Here is a 12,498-nt window from a genome sequence, read left to right as displayed (position 1 = left end):
AGTGTCAGGGACATTTCCCCAAAGTAAAAAATATACATATGAAGTAAAATAATAAGGAGATATCACTCTAAAGTGTGAGAGACAGGCTGGGTAGCTGAATAGAGGACTCAGCTAGAATTCTCAGCTCATCCTCTGCAATCTCCAGTCTGCTGCTAACACAAAAGGGAGCTAAAACCCTATATAAAGCCTGTGAGGACTTCAAGGAGAAAGTCAGGCCACTTCGTGGAGGTGACTAAAGCCTGCACTCAGCATGAAGACTGTTTCTCCAAGTGCAGGGTTTTTTGCACAGTTACTTTGTTCTAAAGTTTACATTTGTGTTTTTCAGCCCATTGGAGGCCTACAAACTGTTAGGCATTTTTCCCAGGCATTACATTTGGACGTTGTCTATCATGTGGAGTAGCTTAAACCAAATCTCATCAAGCCTGCCTAGTGCAAAGTTACTTGAGCAGGATACTATCAGCCAAGTTGGTGGTACTTTGCCTAATAACCTTACCACTGAGGTTTCCTTTCTCAGGGAACCTCTGATGGCATTGTCAGAGGTTCTGTATTAGATATTTGTTGCCTTTGACCTATATATTCAGAAGCAGCAGGTTAAGAATGTGGATCCAAAATTTATTTTAATCAACAAACATTATTATTATTATACTGTTCACTTTACTCTCATTGCTTCCTTCACTATCTTTCATAATGTATTTTGTCCAACAGAGGAAGTTGCATCTACAAATGCCTCCTGGTCAGGTTGCCAGCTTCACTGTGCTGATGCTGGGGCCAATTTCTATCACTTCCAAATGTTTTTGGAAGCTGGTCATCCCTTCAATGAGGGATTAAAAGAAAATAATGTAAATATATGTTTTTACTTCTGGAACTTGAGTGTTTGGGGAAGTAAAAGCTTCAAGATGACGAATTGAAGCTTAACTGAGACTTCAATTAACATTACGCTTGTATATTTCAAACTGGTCTCAATCTGCCCCAGGTTGCAAAAGCATCCTGCATGCCAGCATATGAACATGTGTATGTGACTCTATTCTCTTCTACACAACCATGAGGAGGTAAGAGACTACCTGAGTGATGCAGGCTGAGCTGAGTTTACTTGTTATCTGAGCTGGGGATCTTTGGTTGACAAACTAAGCCAAGAGTTAAAAGTTTTTATTTTTCAATGGCAAAGTGCTGTGTAACATAGTTTAGGTCTACACTGGGGGGAGAAAGGAGGGATCGATTTAAGATACGCAAATTCAGCTACGCGAATAGCCTAGCTGAATTCGATGTATCCAAGCCGACTTACCCCGCTGTGAGGAAGGCAGCAAATCGACCACCGCGGCTCCCCGTCGACGGCGCTTACTCCTACCTGCGCTGGTGGAGATTGATTTCTACTTGCCGATCCAGGCGGGTAGTGAAGACAAGCCCTATGGAAATCTGCTTAATCAGGACATGACACTCAGCAGCACTGACTGCCATGTAATGGGGTTGGAAATTCCACTTCATAGGAGTCTCAGCCATAAGCTGGTTCTGTTTGCTCATCTCATAACACCTTTCAGTTCTACCTTAGCTTCAGTACATGCAGGAGAGGTATGAAGCCTAGTTTACTTTTTCCCTTTTGTGTTCGCAGCACACTGGGTGTCTCATTATCTTCTCCTGATGCCTTCACAGGTTCATTCCCTATCTCTATGCATCACCATCTGTTCTCAACTACATGGGCTTCTCCAGTGACACAATGGACTCTGAGCACTTAACTGCCCACTCTCCCTGGGCAACTCCACAAAGAAGATTACAAAGACAAAGAGAGAGTTTGATTCTGAAATGCCACTGCAGCTTCCAAGACATAGCCCTCCATTCCAGTGCTAGGTGCTAAGGAGACTCTCTCAAAGCAGTAGAAAGAACAAGTCATATTATATTAGCTGCAGCTCACATCAGTGCAGCAAATATAAAACATAGCTGAATAATAGGAACTCATCACTGAATTGCAAGTGCTAGTCAGGCTGTCCAGAAGGAGTAATTCCAGTTCCCCACATTTGTGCATACCTCTCAAATATCCCTCATTTCAAGGAATATGTTAGATTTTAAGGCCACAAGGGATCATCTGGTGATCATCTAGTCTGATCTCCTGTATAACACAGGCCATATAACTTCTCCAAAATAATTCCTAGAGCAGAGCTTTGAGAAAAACAGCCAACCTTGATTTTAAAATTGTCAGTGATGGAGGATCCACCACAACCCTTGGTAAATTGTTCCAATGGCTAAATACTCTCACCAATAAAATTTTATTCCTTATATTCAATTTCCATATCATTCACCTTGGTTCCAGAGTTCCCTACATTCTACACAAATTTGGTGTCGGCACTTTTATTGGTCAAAATGATTTACATTTATGTAAAGAAGCATGACACTGAGGTGAAAGTTGTGAAGTGTATTTTTCCTACACTCCTACAATAGGGGGTTTAAAATTTATGTTGCACTTCAAAAAAAACTATTATTTACACTGGGAAAATCTTTTCAAATTTCAGCAAAAAAAAAAAAAAAAAAAGCGAGATTCATTATATATTGTGCAAAAGCTACCAACCCATATACATGACATCAAGTCATATATTATAAAAGTGAAGCCTTTCACATTTTACTAAATGTCATAAGGTTTGCAGTTCCCACATTGTGTTTTAGTATTTCTGCCAAAATTGCCAACAAAGAACGTGTCTTTAACTTTTCTGACCCTATTGTGTCAAACACATCTCTCATGCACCCCATACTATGTCTTTTAGCCTACTCAGTGCTGATATCTGAGGTTTAAGAGACTCTCTATAGGAAAACCTCCGAACATATAATATAGCTTCCCTACTAACATCTGGAGCCATACATCAAAATCATGGCTATATACAAATGAGCTGCATTTTTTTCCTCCTAAATGAATGAAGTCTGTTAATGTTTATACTGAAAAAAGGAGAGAATGCACACACAGAGGAAAAAAGCACTTAGATCTTACTAAATATCTAAAAAATGTAATTCAGCTGATGAGCTATATCTTGCCATTTATTTCTTTGGTGTACATTAAAAAGGGTGTTTGAAAGAAAAAGAGACAGAGCTTCCGGGTGCTGACTGTAAGGCAGAAGCTGTCTAGTTTCTACAGCTGTAAATTGATAATGATCACTACAGTATTCACCATGTTGATGAGACTTCTTTTCCATTTTGATCCAGTTTTACTGACACACTGCTTTTTGTGCCTTTTTCTTAGATGGGAGTATTAAAATGCATAAGATAGGTTAAAAGAAACAAACTAACAAAAGAATAGCAAATTAACTCACCAGGATCTTAGCCCACACTATCACCTCAACAGAATCAAAGACTGACAAAATATTCCGTACCCCCTTACCAGTTAACCAGTGGTAGAGTTCCCCAGTGTACTAAAGCCCCTTTAATTTGCTGAATGAGTTTTTCTTTTGCTGATCTTAAAATGCCAGAGTAAGCCATTAATTACTGGCCAGTGAAGAGCGTAGATTTCCTTCAGGTGAAATGTTCCACTATGTCAGTTGCCCCCAGGGTCTTCTCTCTTCAATATATATATTAACACAAAAACAACTTTGATGTGTTAGTTTTAATATCATCAAAGCTGTTGAGGTAAATGCATGTCCATAGCTCACAGATACCTGTGCTATAGAGAGAGGGTAGGAGAGGAGGATATTAGTTAATGTTTGAACAGTGTTTTGAAAAATGCTAAGTGCTTAGTATTAATATTATTGCTACCATATGGAAAAGCTATGAGGCTTTATGCAGTAAAGATTTCAACAATGTGATGGTAATCCTGAGATAAAGCATTTTCATGTGCATCAAAACACAGAGGGCAAGATTTTCAAAAGGACTCATCACTGACCTAGCTCTGTACCCGGGGAAGTTTATGGTAAATCAGCTGCCATTAGAGGCCTTATCTTCACAAAAGGTTTAACTTGTTGTGAATCACAAGTTTTCTTAAAAAGAACAGCTACTCTGAACCAAGTTTTCTTGTTAACACACTGCTCTGTGGTGTCACCAGCACCCTTGAGTCGTGGGCCTCAATGTTCTGACGTATAGGGCAGATCATGAGTTAGCTTGTCTTGCTTTATTGCTAACATGAGGTGTCTGCAGTGAAAATGCATGGCCACAACCACTCACAACAATCTATAGATAACAGTTTGCCAAACCCTTCCCAGAAGCCCCTAGGGCACGCAATCCTGTGTCTGATCTTGCCATCTACTTACGCTCTGTCCCCTGACTGGACGTGACCTACCGCCATATGGTTCTTTGCAACTTCCTCAGTCCCACACTGCAGTTCCTTCAGCTTCAGTCATTCCAGTCTTTAATACAGCAGTGAGAAGAAAACCCAGCAAGAAGCACACACATCAGGGTGCAGTCACTTGGCCAGAAGCCAATGTCAAGGCCTTTGTCGAGTTCCAGCTGACATGAACAACAGCCAGCACTTCAGAACTCAGAAGAGGAATGTCTGCAGTAGGATGCTTAGAAACTCCTGGGCAATCATGGGATCAGCCAGACTGGACAACAGTGTGGAGAGAAGATAAAGGGGCTAGGGTGAGCTACCAAAGGGGCAAGGATAACAAGTCTGCCATTGCCTCAACAAACTCCCAGTTTAAGGAGAATCTGGACCACATGCTGAGCAACAGCCTGGACTTATCTGTGGAGTTTCAACAGGCATGGGTTCATAATGTAGAGGTCTGCAAGGACATGCAGCCCATTTCTATCTCTGAACAGGCAGCCCAGAGAGGACTTCAATCCTGAATCACAGGATCAACTTGGTGCTCTGGGTCTGGTGAGCACAGAAGGATGGAAGAGCCCCCTCATGGAAGAACCAGAAGGGGACACAGCCAGGTAAGATGCATAGCCATTATTATAAAGGACATTATGAAATATGTGATCAGATTTTCAACCCGGCTTTCACTTCAGTTATGGGCAGATGCAGCGCCATTAAATCCCCAGCTCTCCCCCTTCCTCTCGGCCAACCACATTGTCCATAATGGGAGATCAAGCAGGGAAAAAGAATTGCAAAAGAGCAGCTTACAGTGACTGGCAACAGTAGTAATAGAAAAGCATTGCATGAATGCAAAAGGCTTAAATGTTAAAAGCATCACAGCCCCAGCCCTAGCAAAATATAGCTTGTGGGAACACAATCCTTAAAGTCACCACCACAAACACCCAACCCAGAGCTGGACAGTGTATTAAGGCACCATGTGGTATCACCATCTCTCTAGTGTAGCTGCCAGTTGATTGCAGAGCTTATTTTGCTCCATTCTTGAGACGTAATAAGTAGCATGGTTCACAGAATAGAAATCCCATGAGGTCTATGCAATTTCTGGGTTAGGCAAGTCTCCTTCTGCCTCTGCTGTAACTCACAATCCCTTTCTAGTCAACACACAGAAAGAGTTCCCTTGCATAACCAGAAGATCTCCACCCTGTGGCCAAGAATAACTGCTCTCTCCAGTCTGGGACCTCCAACAGGACATCATTATCTAAGGACACAATGGCCTGGAATAAGTGTGAAGACATCATCAATTCTGCTCTGCTTCACTGAGACTGGCTGCCTCCCCTTACCTCCCAAAAATATTCCTTAGTAAAGTAAAATTTTCTGGGGAATGAGAAGGTTTAGTAACTCACTATTCTTTTCCTGAGAATATGCTTTACCATGCCTGGAACCCAGCTGAAGCCAGCTAGCAGAACAAGGCAGTGAAAAGAATGGCTTAGAGATCAAAGTAACCATTTATTTTTCTGGCTACATAGAAAGGGTATGAAGCCATTCTAGGGCTCAAGGACATTCACAAACTTTTTTTTGTCTTTGTCAGGAAATGCCAAACCAGCCTCAGACTCAGGGAAGGCGGGAAGGGGGGGGGGCGCATAAGGTGGATGGCAAGGAGATTGCTCTCTATGAGCCAAAGACTGCAGAATCTAAAGGGGACATTATGGAGGACCAGGGATGATCTGCTGATGGAGATTCATAAGGAGTGCTGCAGGCTCTACAGAATGGCACCTGGGAATTGGCAGAAGGACCTCGGGATGGCTGCAAAATGAAGGAAGGAAAACCAGGATAGGGAGGAGATGGAAGATGAAACCCAAGATGAAAGGGAGATGCTAGCAGGATAGCCACATCATGATCATCAGATGAGGGAGCAAGACATGGCATTTCAGAGGGACTTCTTAGGATCATGATCCTGTTGGTTCAAAACTCTCTTACCCAAATCACCCTCCCACCAATTCCTGGTGCCATCATTTTGTGTCCATAGTACCATAGTCCTCCTACTGAAGAACAGCTCTGGCTGGGGCCAGAGGCAATCAATGAACCAGGGAACCACACACTAGCTACATTCTACTCCTATTGCTATGCAGGGGACAGAGAACAGATCCAGTTAATGGAACATACATCATGAGGGTAACATTGCACATCAATATTTTCAGTGTATTTTGCTCGTTGATATTTGGAATGTTTAGCACTGATATATCCCTGTGTGCACCTCTTGCTGTTTTGAACACCCTTTTAACTTTTTAATGGCAGCTGGACTGCCTAAATAGGTTTACCATGGTGGCATACTGAAGTCTGGAGCTGTAATTGATAATTGCAACAAACGATGTCCACCCTATTTATTTCATGAAAAACTTAGACATGATGAAATTACATTTCATTTCATTTCCCTGGCCCAAAATGCAGCATCGTAATTAATCAGCCCCTGTGGACTTCCCATGCAGCTTGAGACCATGGCTGCATGAGGCATCCCTGGTGATTTTTGCTGTAATGGACCCTGCCCCACCATCAAGAGATCCATTAGGAGGTTGTCTACAAGCAGACTCCAAAGTCTTGGTGCCTTTAATCCATTCTTCCCCAAAATACCCTCATTTATCCTCATATATTTTGTGAAGTATACAATGTACTTCTATCATCTGTAATGGCTTTAGACACACTACAGTCCAAACTAGTCCACAAGGAATGCCATCTGGCCTTCATTTGGCCAAAAGTACATTTCACCTGCTCAGTGTGTAGTTGTGCTGCCTCCTGCCAGGTTGGTGAAAATCAGGATAAGCTTTCATCACCTAGGGCAATAGAGAGTAGGGAGGTTTAGAACATAAGAACATAAGAAAGGCTGTGTCGGGTCAGACCAAAGGTCCATCTAGCCCAGTATTCTGTCTGCCGACAGTGGCCAATGCCAGGTGCTCCAGAGGGAGTGAACCTAACAGGCAATGATCAAGTGATCTCTCTCCTGCCATCCATCTCCACCCTCTGACAGACAGAGGCTAGGGACACCATTCCTTACCCATCCTGGCTAATAGCCATTAATGGACTTAACCACCATGAATTTATCCAGTTCTCTTTTAAACTCTGTTATAGTCCTAGCCTTATCAACCTCCTCAGGTAAGGAGTTCCACAAGTTGACTGTGCGCTGCGTGAAGAACTTCCTTTTATTTGTTTTAAACCTGCTGCCTATTAATTTCATTTGGTGACCCCTAGTTCTTGTATTATGGGAATAAGTAAATAACTTTTCCTTATCCACTTTCTCCACATCACTCATGATTTTATATACCTCTATCATATCCCCCCTTAGTCTCCTCTTTTCCAAGCTGAAGAGTCCTAGCCTCGTTAATCTCTCCTCATATGGGACCTGTTCCAAACCCCTAATCATTTTAGATGCCCTTTTCTGAAACTTTTCTAGTGTCAGTATATTTTTTTTGAGATGAGGAGACCACATCTGTACGCAGTATTCGAGATGAGGGCATACCATCGATTTATATAAGGGCAATCATATATTCTCAGTCTTATTCTCTATCCCCTTTTTAATGATTCCTAACATCCTGTTTGCTTTTTTGATCGCCTCTGCACACTGCGTGGATATTTTCAGAGAACTATCCACGATGACTCTAAGATCTTTTTCCTGACTTGTTGTAGCTAAATTAGCCCCCATCATATTGTATGTATAGTTGGGGTTATTTTTTCCAATGTGCATTACTTTACATTTATCCACATTAAATTTAGCTAAAATCCCAGTGGCATGGGCACTCCGTTGATGACTATTGCTAGGAGGAAATAAAGTACCAGCTCACATGCACTTAAATAGACCAGGTCTCTGAACACCATGGCATCATGGACTCTGGCAGTGCATCCTATGTAGGTGTCGATGAATCTGCCACAGTGGTCCGCAAGGGTCTGTATGATGACAGAATAGTGTCCTTCCCAGTTAACCTACTCACTTGCCTCAGATGGCAGGCATAGGATGAATATATGCATGCTATCAGTAACACCTGCAGAGTTTGGGAACCCCAGCCATTCAAACCCTGCAATTTATTTAAGTTCTCAAACTGTGGTCTGCGGACCACTGGTGGTCCGCAAGCTCCATTCAGGTAGTCCGCTATAGTTCCCTCTAAGATGTGCACCTGAGAGGTCGCACACGTGCAGGACTGGCTCCACTAATTAGGTGCCTGGACCCTGGAGAAGACGCACATGTAAGGTGAAGTGGTGGCGTTGGGGGGAATAGGAGGTAGGTGGGAGGGGGCAGTGGGGTGAAAAGAGGGAGTGGGGGAAGTTTGGGACGTGCAGGGCTGTGGCAGCCAGAGAAAGAGGAGACTTTCCCCAGCTCCAGGGCTGCGGCTGCCGGGGACAGATGGCCCTCCTTCCCAGCCTCAGCTCTGTGGCTGCTGTGGCGAGGGAGAGACCCCCCTCCTTCCCAGCCTCAGCTCTGTGGCTGCTGTGGCGGGGGAGAGACCCCCCTCCTTTCCAGCCTCAGCTCTGGAGCTGCTGCAGTGGGGGAGAGAGGGAGAGACACCTCCCTCCTTCCCAGCCACAGCTCGGGGGGCTGCTGCAGTAGGGGACAGAGGGCACATCCATCGCATTAGAAAGGTAAGACTACTGATATTAAAATATGAGTTGTGTGCTTTTATTTGTAGAACAAAAAAAAGTTTATTATTTTTAAGATTTTTATATAGCACTTTTATCTTTACAATAATTAGATAATGGTACAAACAACATTTGTAAAGATCATTAAGTGTCCTGCTGAGACCCTCAGCAATTTTCAAGTGGTCCGCGATAAAAAAAAGTTTGATAACCACTGATTTAAGGGATATTTCCCAATTTCACCACCCTGGGCTTCAATAGAGCAATAATTGCCTTGCAAACCTCCATGATCACAGTGCCAACCGTGGATGTGTCAACCCCAAACTAATTACCAACCGTTTCTGTATCAATCCAGGGTTGCCAGCTTCCCCAGGATGATAGCAGGATGCTTCACTATTATTGCCTCTCTTTCATCTGACTGTTCTGGTGCTCAAAGGGCCTCAGAGAGCTCCAGGAATATTGCTCTCTTCATACAAAAGTTCTGGACCCACTGATGGTCATCACATATTTCCATCACAGTTAGTTCCATCACTCTGTGCTTGTGGTCCAGGTCCAGAAACAGTGGTCTGTACAAAGGGTATCTGCCATAAAAGACAGCAGCAAGTGGGTCCATGTTCCACATCTGCAAGGTGCTGATCTTTACTCCTTCTGCTTGTAACAGCAAGCCACAATTGTGGCCTTATTCAGGCAAAAAGGTGCATCTGAAACACCACCACTGTCTCTTGGTGGCAGTTTTGGCAGAGGCATGCCTAAGAAATGTTGCCTCCAGAAACACCAGCAGCTGTCAGTGCCAGGTGTTAGGATGAACAATATCCATACCTTACAGCACAAGATGGTAACAGCAAACCAGCTTGAGTCTGCCAGGAAATGAATTTCCCAGACTTGAGCGTTTCTGCCTATAACTCCCAGATGGGACAAACAAGTTGTCCCACAATGCCCTGCAAAAGCAGGCATATAGCAGTGCAGTGAGTTGTTATGCTATGAAACATGGGATAAGTACCCAGCAATCTTTATGTCTCTCCTGATTAGATATGGTGCCAGTGTAGATATGGGGCATAACAACAAGTGCACAGAACTCAACTTGTGTGACTTTGTTCTATCGAGTTAGGCTAAAGGGAAATGACTAATTCATGATTGCTCAACTTGAAGTTAGACTGCAGTGAAGACAAAGCCAAAGTCAATGGTAAATCTGCTCCTATTGATGTCAATGGTAAGACTTCCAATGACTTTAGTGGTAACAGAGTTAGGCCTATGTTGTTGAACATTTTAAAAAGTCCCTCCTTGAGCTGCATGTATAGCCTCCTTCACTGTTTTCCTGTGCTCCATTTTGTTAAACTACAAAGAAATCACTAGTGTGTTTAAGTAGTATTGCCCTAGGCTGAATGGAATCAGAATTACTCAATAGTGTAAAATAGATTTTAAACTGCTAATAGCAAATGGACAGTTTCTTTTAGCTCAGCTGGTGGGAATTAGTGCTTTTGGGGCAGTAGAATGTGAGTTCTTTCCCCACTACTACTGTGAAGTTCCAAATAGCTATGAGGTGCAGCATAATCACAAACACAATGTCCTAATTTTCCCACAGGTATTCTTGCCAACAAGTTAAAGTATGGGCTGGATGAATGGACTATAAGGTGGATAGAAAGCTGGCTAGATTGTCGGGCTCAACAGGTAGTGATCAGTGGCTCCATGTCTAGTTGGCAGCCGGTTTCAAGTGGTGTGCCCCAGGGGTCGGTCCTGGGGCCAGTTTTGTTCAATATCTTCTTTAATGATCTGGAGGATGGCGTGGACTGCACTCTCAGCAAGTTTGCAGATGACACTAAACTGGGAGGAGTGGTAGATACGCTGGAGGGTAGGGACAGGATACAGAGGGACCTAGACAAATTAGAGGATTGGGCCAAAAGAAACCTGATGACGTTCAACAAGGACAAGTGCAGAGTCCTGCACTTGGGCCGGAAGAATCCCATGCACTGTTACAGACTAGGGACCGAATGGCTAGGAAGCAGTTCTGCAGAAAAGAACCTAGGGGTTACAGTGGACGAGAAACTGGATATGAATCAACAGTGTGCCCTTGTTGCCAAGAAGGTTAACGGCATTTTGGGCTGAATAAGTAGGGGCATTGCCAGCAGATCGAGGGACGTGATCATTCCCCTCAATTCAACATTGGTGAGGCCTCATCTGGAGTACTGTGTTCAGTTTTGGGCCCCACACTACAAGAACAATGTGGAAAAATTTGAAAGAGTCCCACGGAGGGCAACAAAAAGGTTAGGGGGCTGGAGCACATGACTTATGAGGAGAGGCTGAGGGAACTGGGATTGTTTAGTCTGCAGAAGAGAAGAATGAGGGGGGATTTGATAGCTGCTTTCAACTACCTGAAAGGGGGTTCCAAAGAGGCTGGATCTAGACTGTTCTCAGTGGTACCTGATGACAGAACAAGGAGTAATGGTCTCAAGTTGCAGTTCGAGAGATTTAGGTTGGATATTAGGAAAAACTTTTTCACTAGGAGGGTGATGAAGCACTGGAATGTTACCTAGGGAGATGGTGGAATCTTCTTCCTTAGAGGTTTTTAAGGTCAGGCTTGACAAAGCCCTGGCTGGGATGATTTAGTTGGGAATTGGTCCTGCTTTGAGCAGGGGGTTGGACTAGATGACCTCCTGAGGTCCCTTCCAACCCTGATATACTATGATTCTATGATTCTAAGGGACCACAGATTTGTTACAATATAGCTGAAGGGTATCATAACATTTAAAAAAGAAATACATACAACATATCCTGATCCTGAACAGGGCCACTTAGTGCTAATGTAACACATAAAATAATGAATATTAATAACTACTTGACCTCAAATAATTAACACTGTTACAAAAACATATGAAATAGAAGAGAAAAAACTTTATTAGACTTTTAAATATAAAGCTTGATTTTAAGGTAATAGTAGTGGCCGATATAATTGGTGTAAGTATGACATCAGAAGACAATAGCCAGTCATTACTGCTGGCTTTTATTCCTTTGCATAGTACAATCCTTTGGTTAAAATATTGTAGAATTGGGCCTAGTTTTCTCACTTTATAAATGTACATTTCATGATTATGACATATGAGCCATGAAATATTGCCCTTTGATACAGTCATATTAGAAAAACTGTACAATGTTTTTACTATCTCGCCATAGATTATTTTCTTTATATATATACACACACACATACACACACATTTATATATAAAGATACACTACACATTATAGATTATGGAGGCAAATGCACCTAGTAATAACAGCAGAAGAACAGAAGATGGAAAACTGGTTTCTATTCCCAACTCTGCCAGAGGCTTACTGAGTCACCTGGGACAAGTCACTTAACTTCTCTGAACCTCAATTTCCAACATGTACTGTTAGGATAACAATCCCTACATCTGCAATTTATCTCTGAGATCTTCTAATGTAAGTGTCCATAAAAGTGCAACATATTACTTATAATAATTACATATGGATAACTTTGATAGGGCTTCTTCCATTTTATTCAGTAGCTGGTAAACCCAGTACTTCTCATCTTCCACCCTGTGGTTTGCTTTGTACACCAAAACTAGATATCTGCCTCACTACTACTATCATCACACTGTCTGAATACATTTTAAAAGCTTATGATGCTTGGCATTGAT

Source organism: Malaclemys terrapin, chromosome 3 (genome assembly GCF_027887155.1).
Source record: "Malaclemys terrapin pileata isolate rMalTer1 chromosome 3, rMalTer1.hap1, whole genome shotgun sequence".
Taxonomy (NCBI): Eukaryota; Metazoa; Chordata; order Testudines; family Emydidae; genus Malaclemys; species Malaclemys terrapin.
This window is presented reverse-complemented; position numbering follows the sequence as displayed.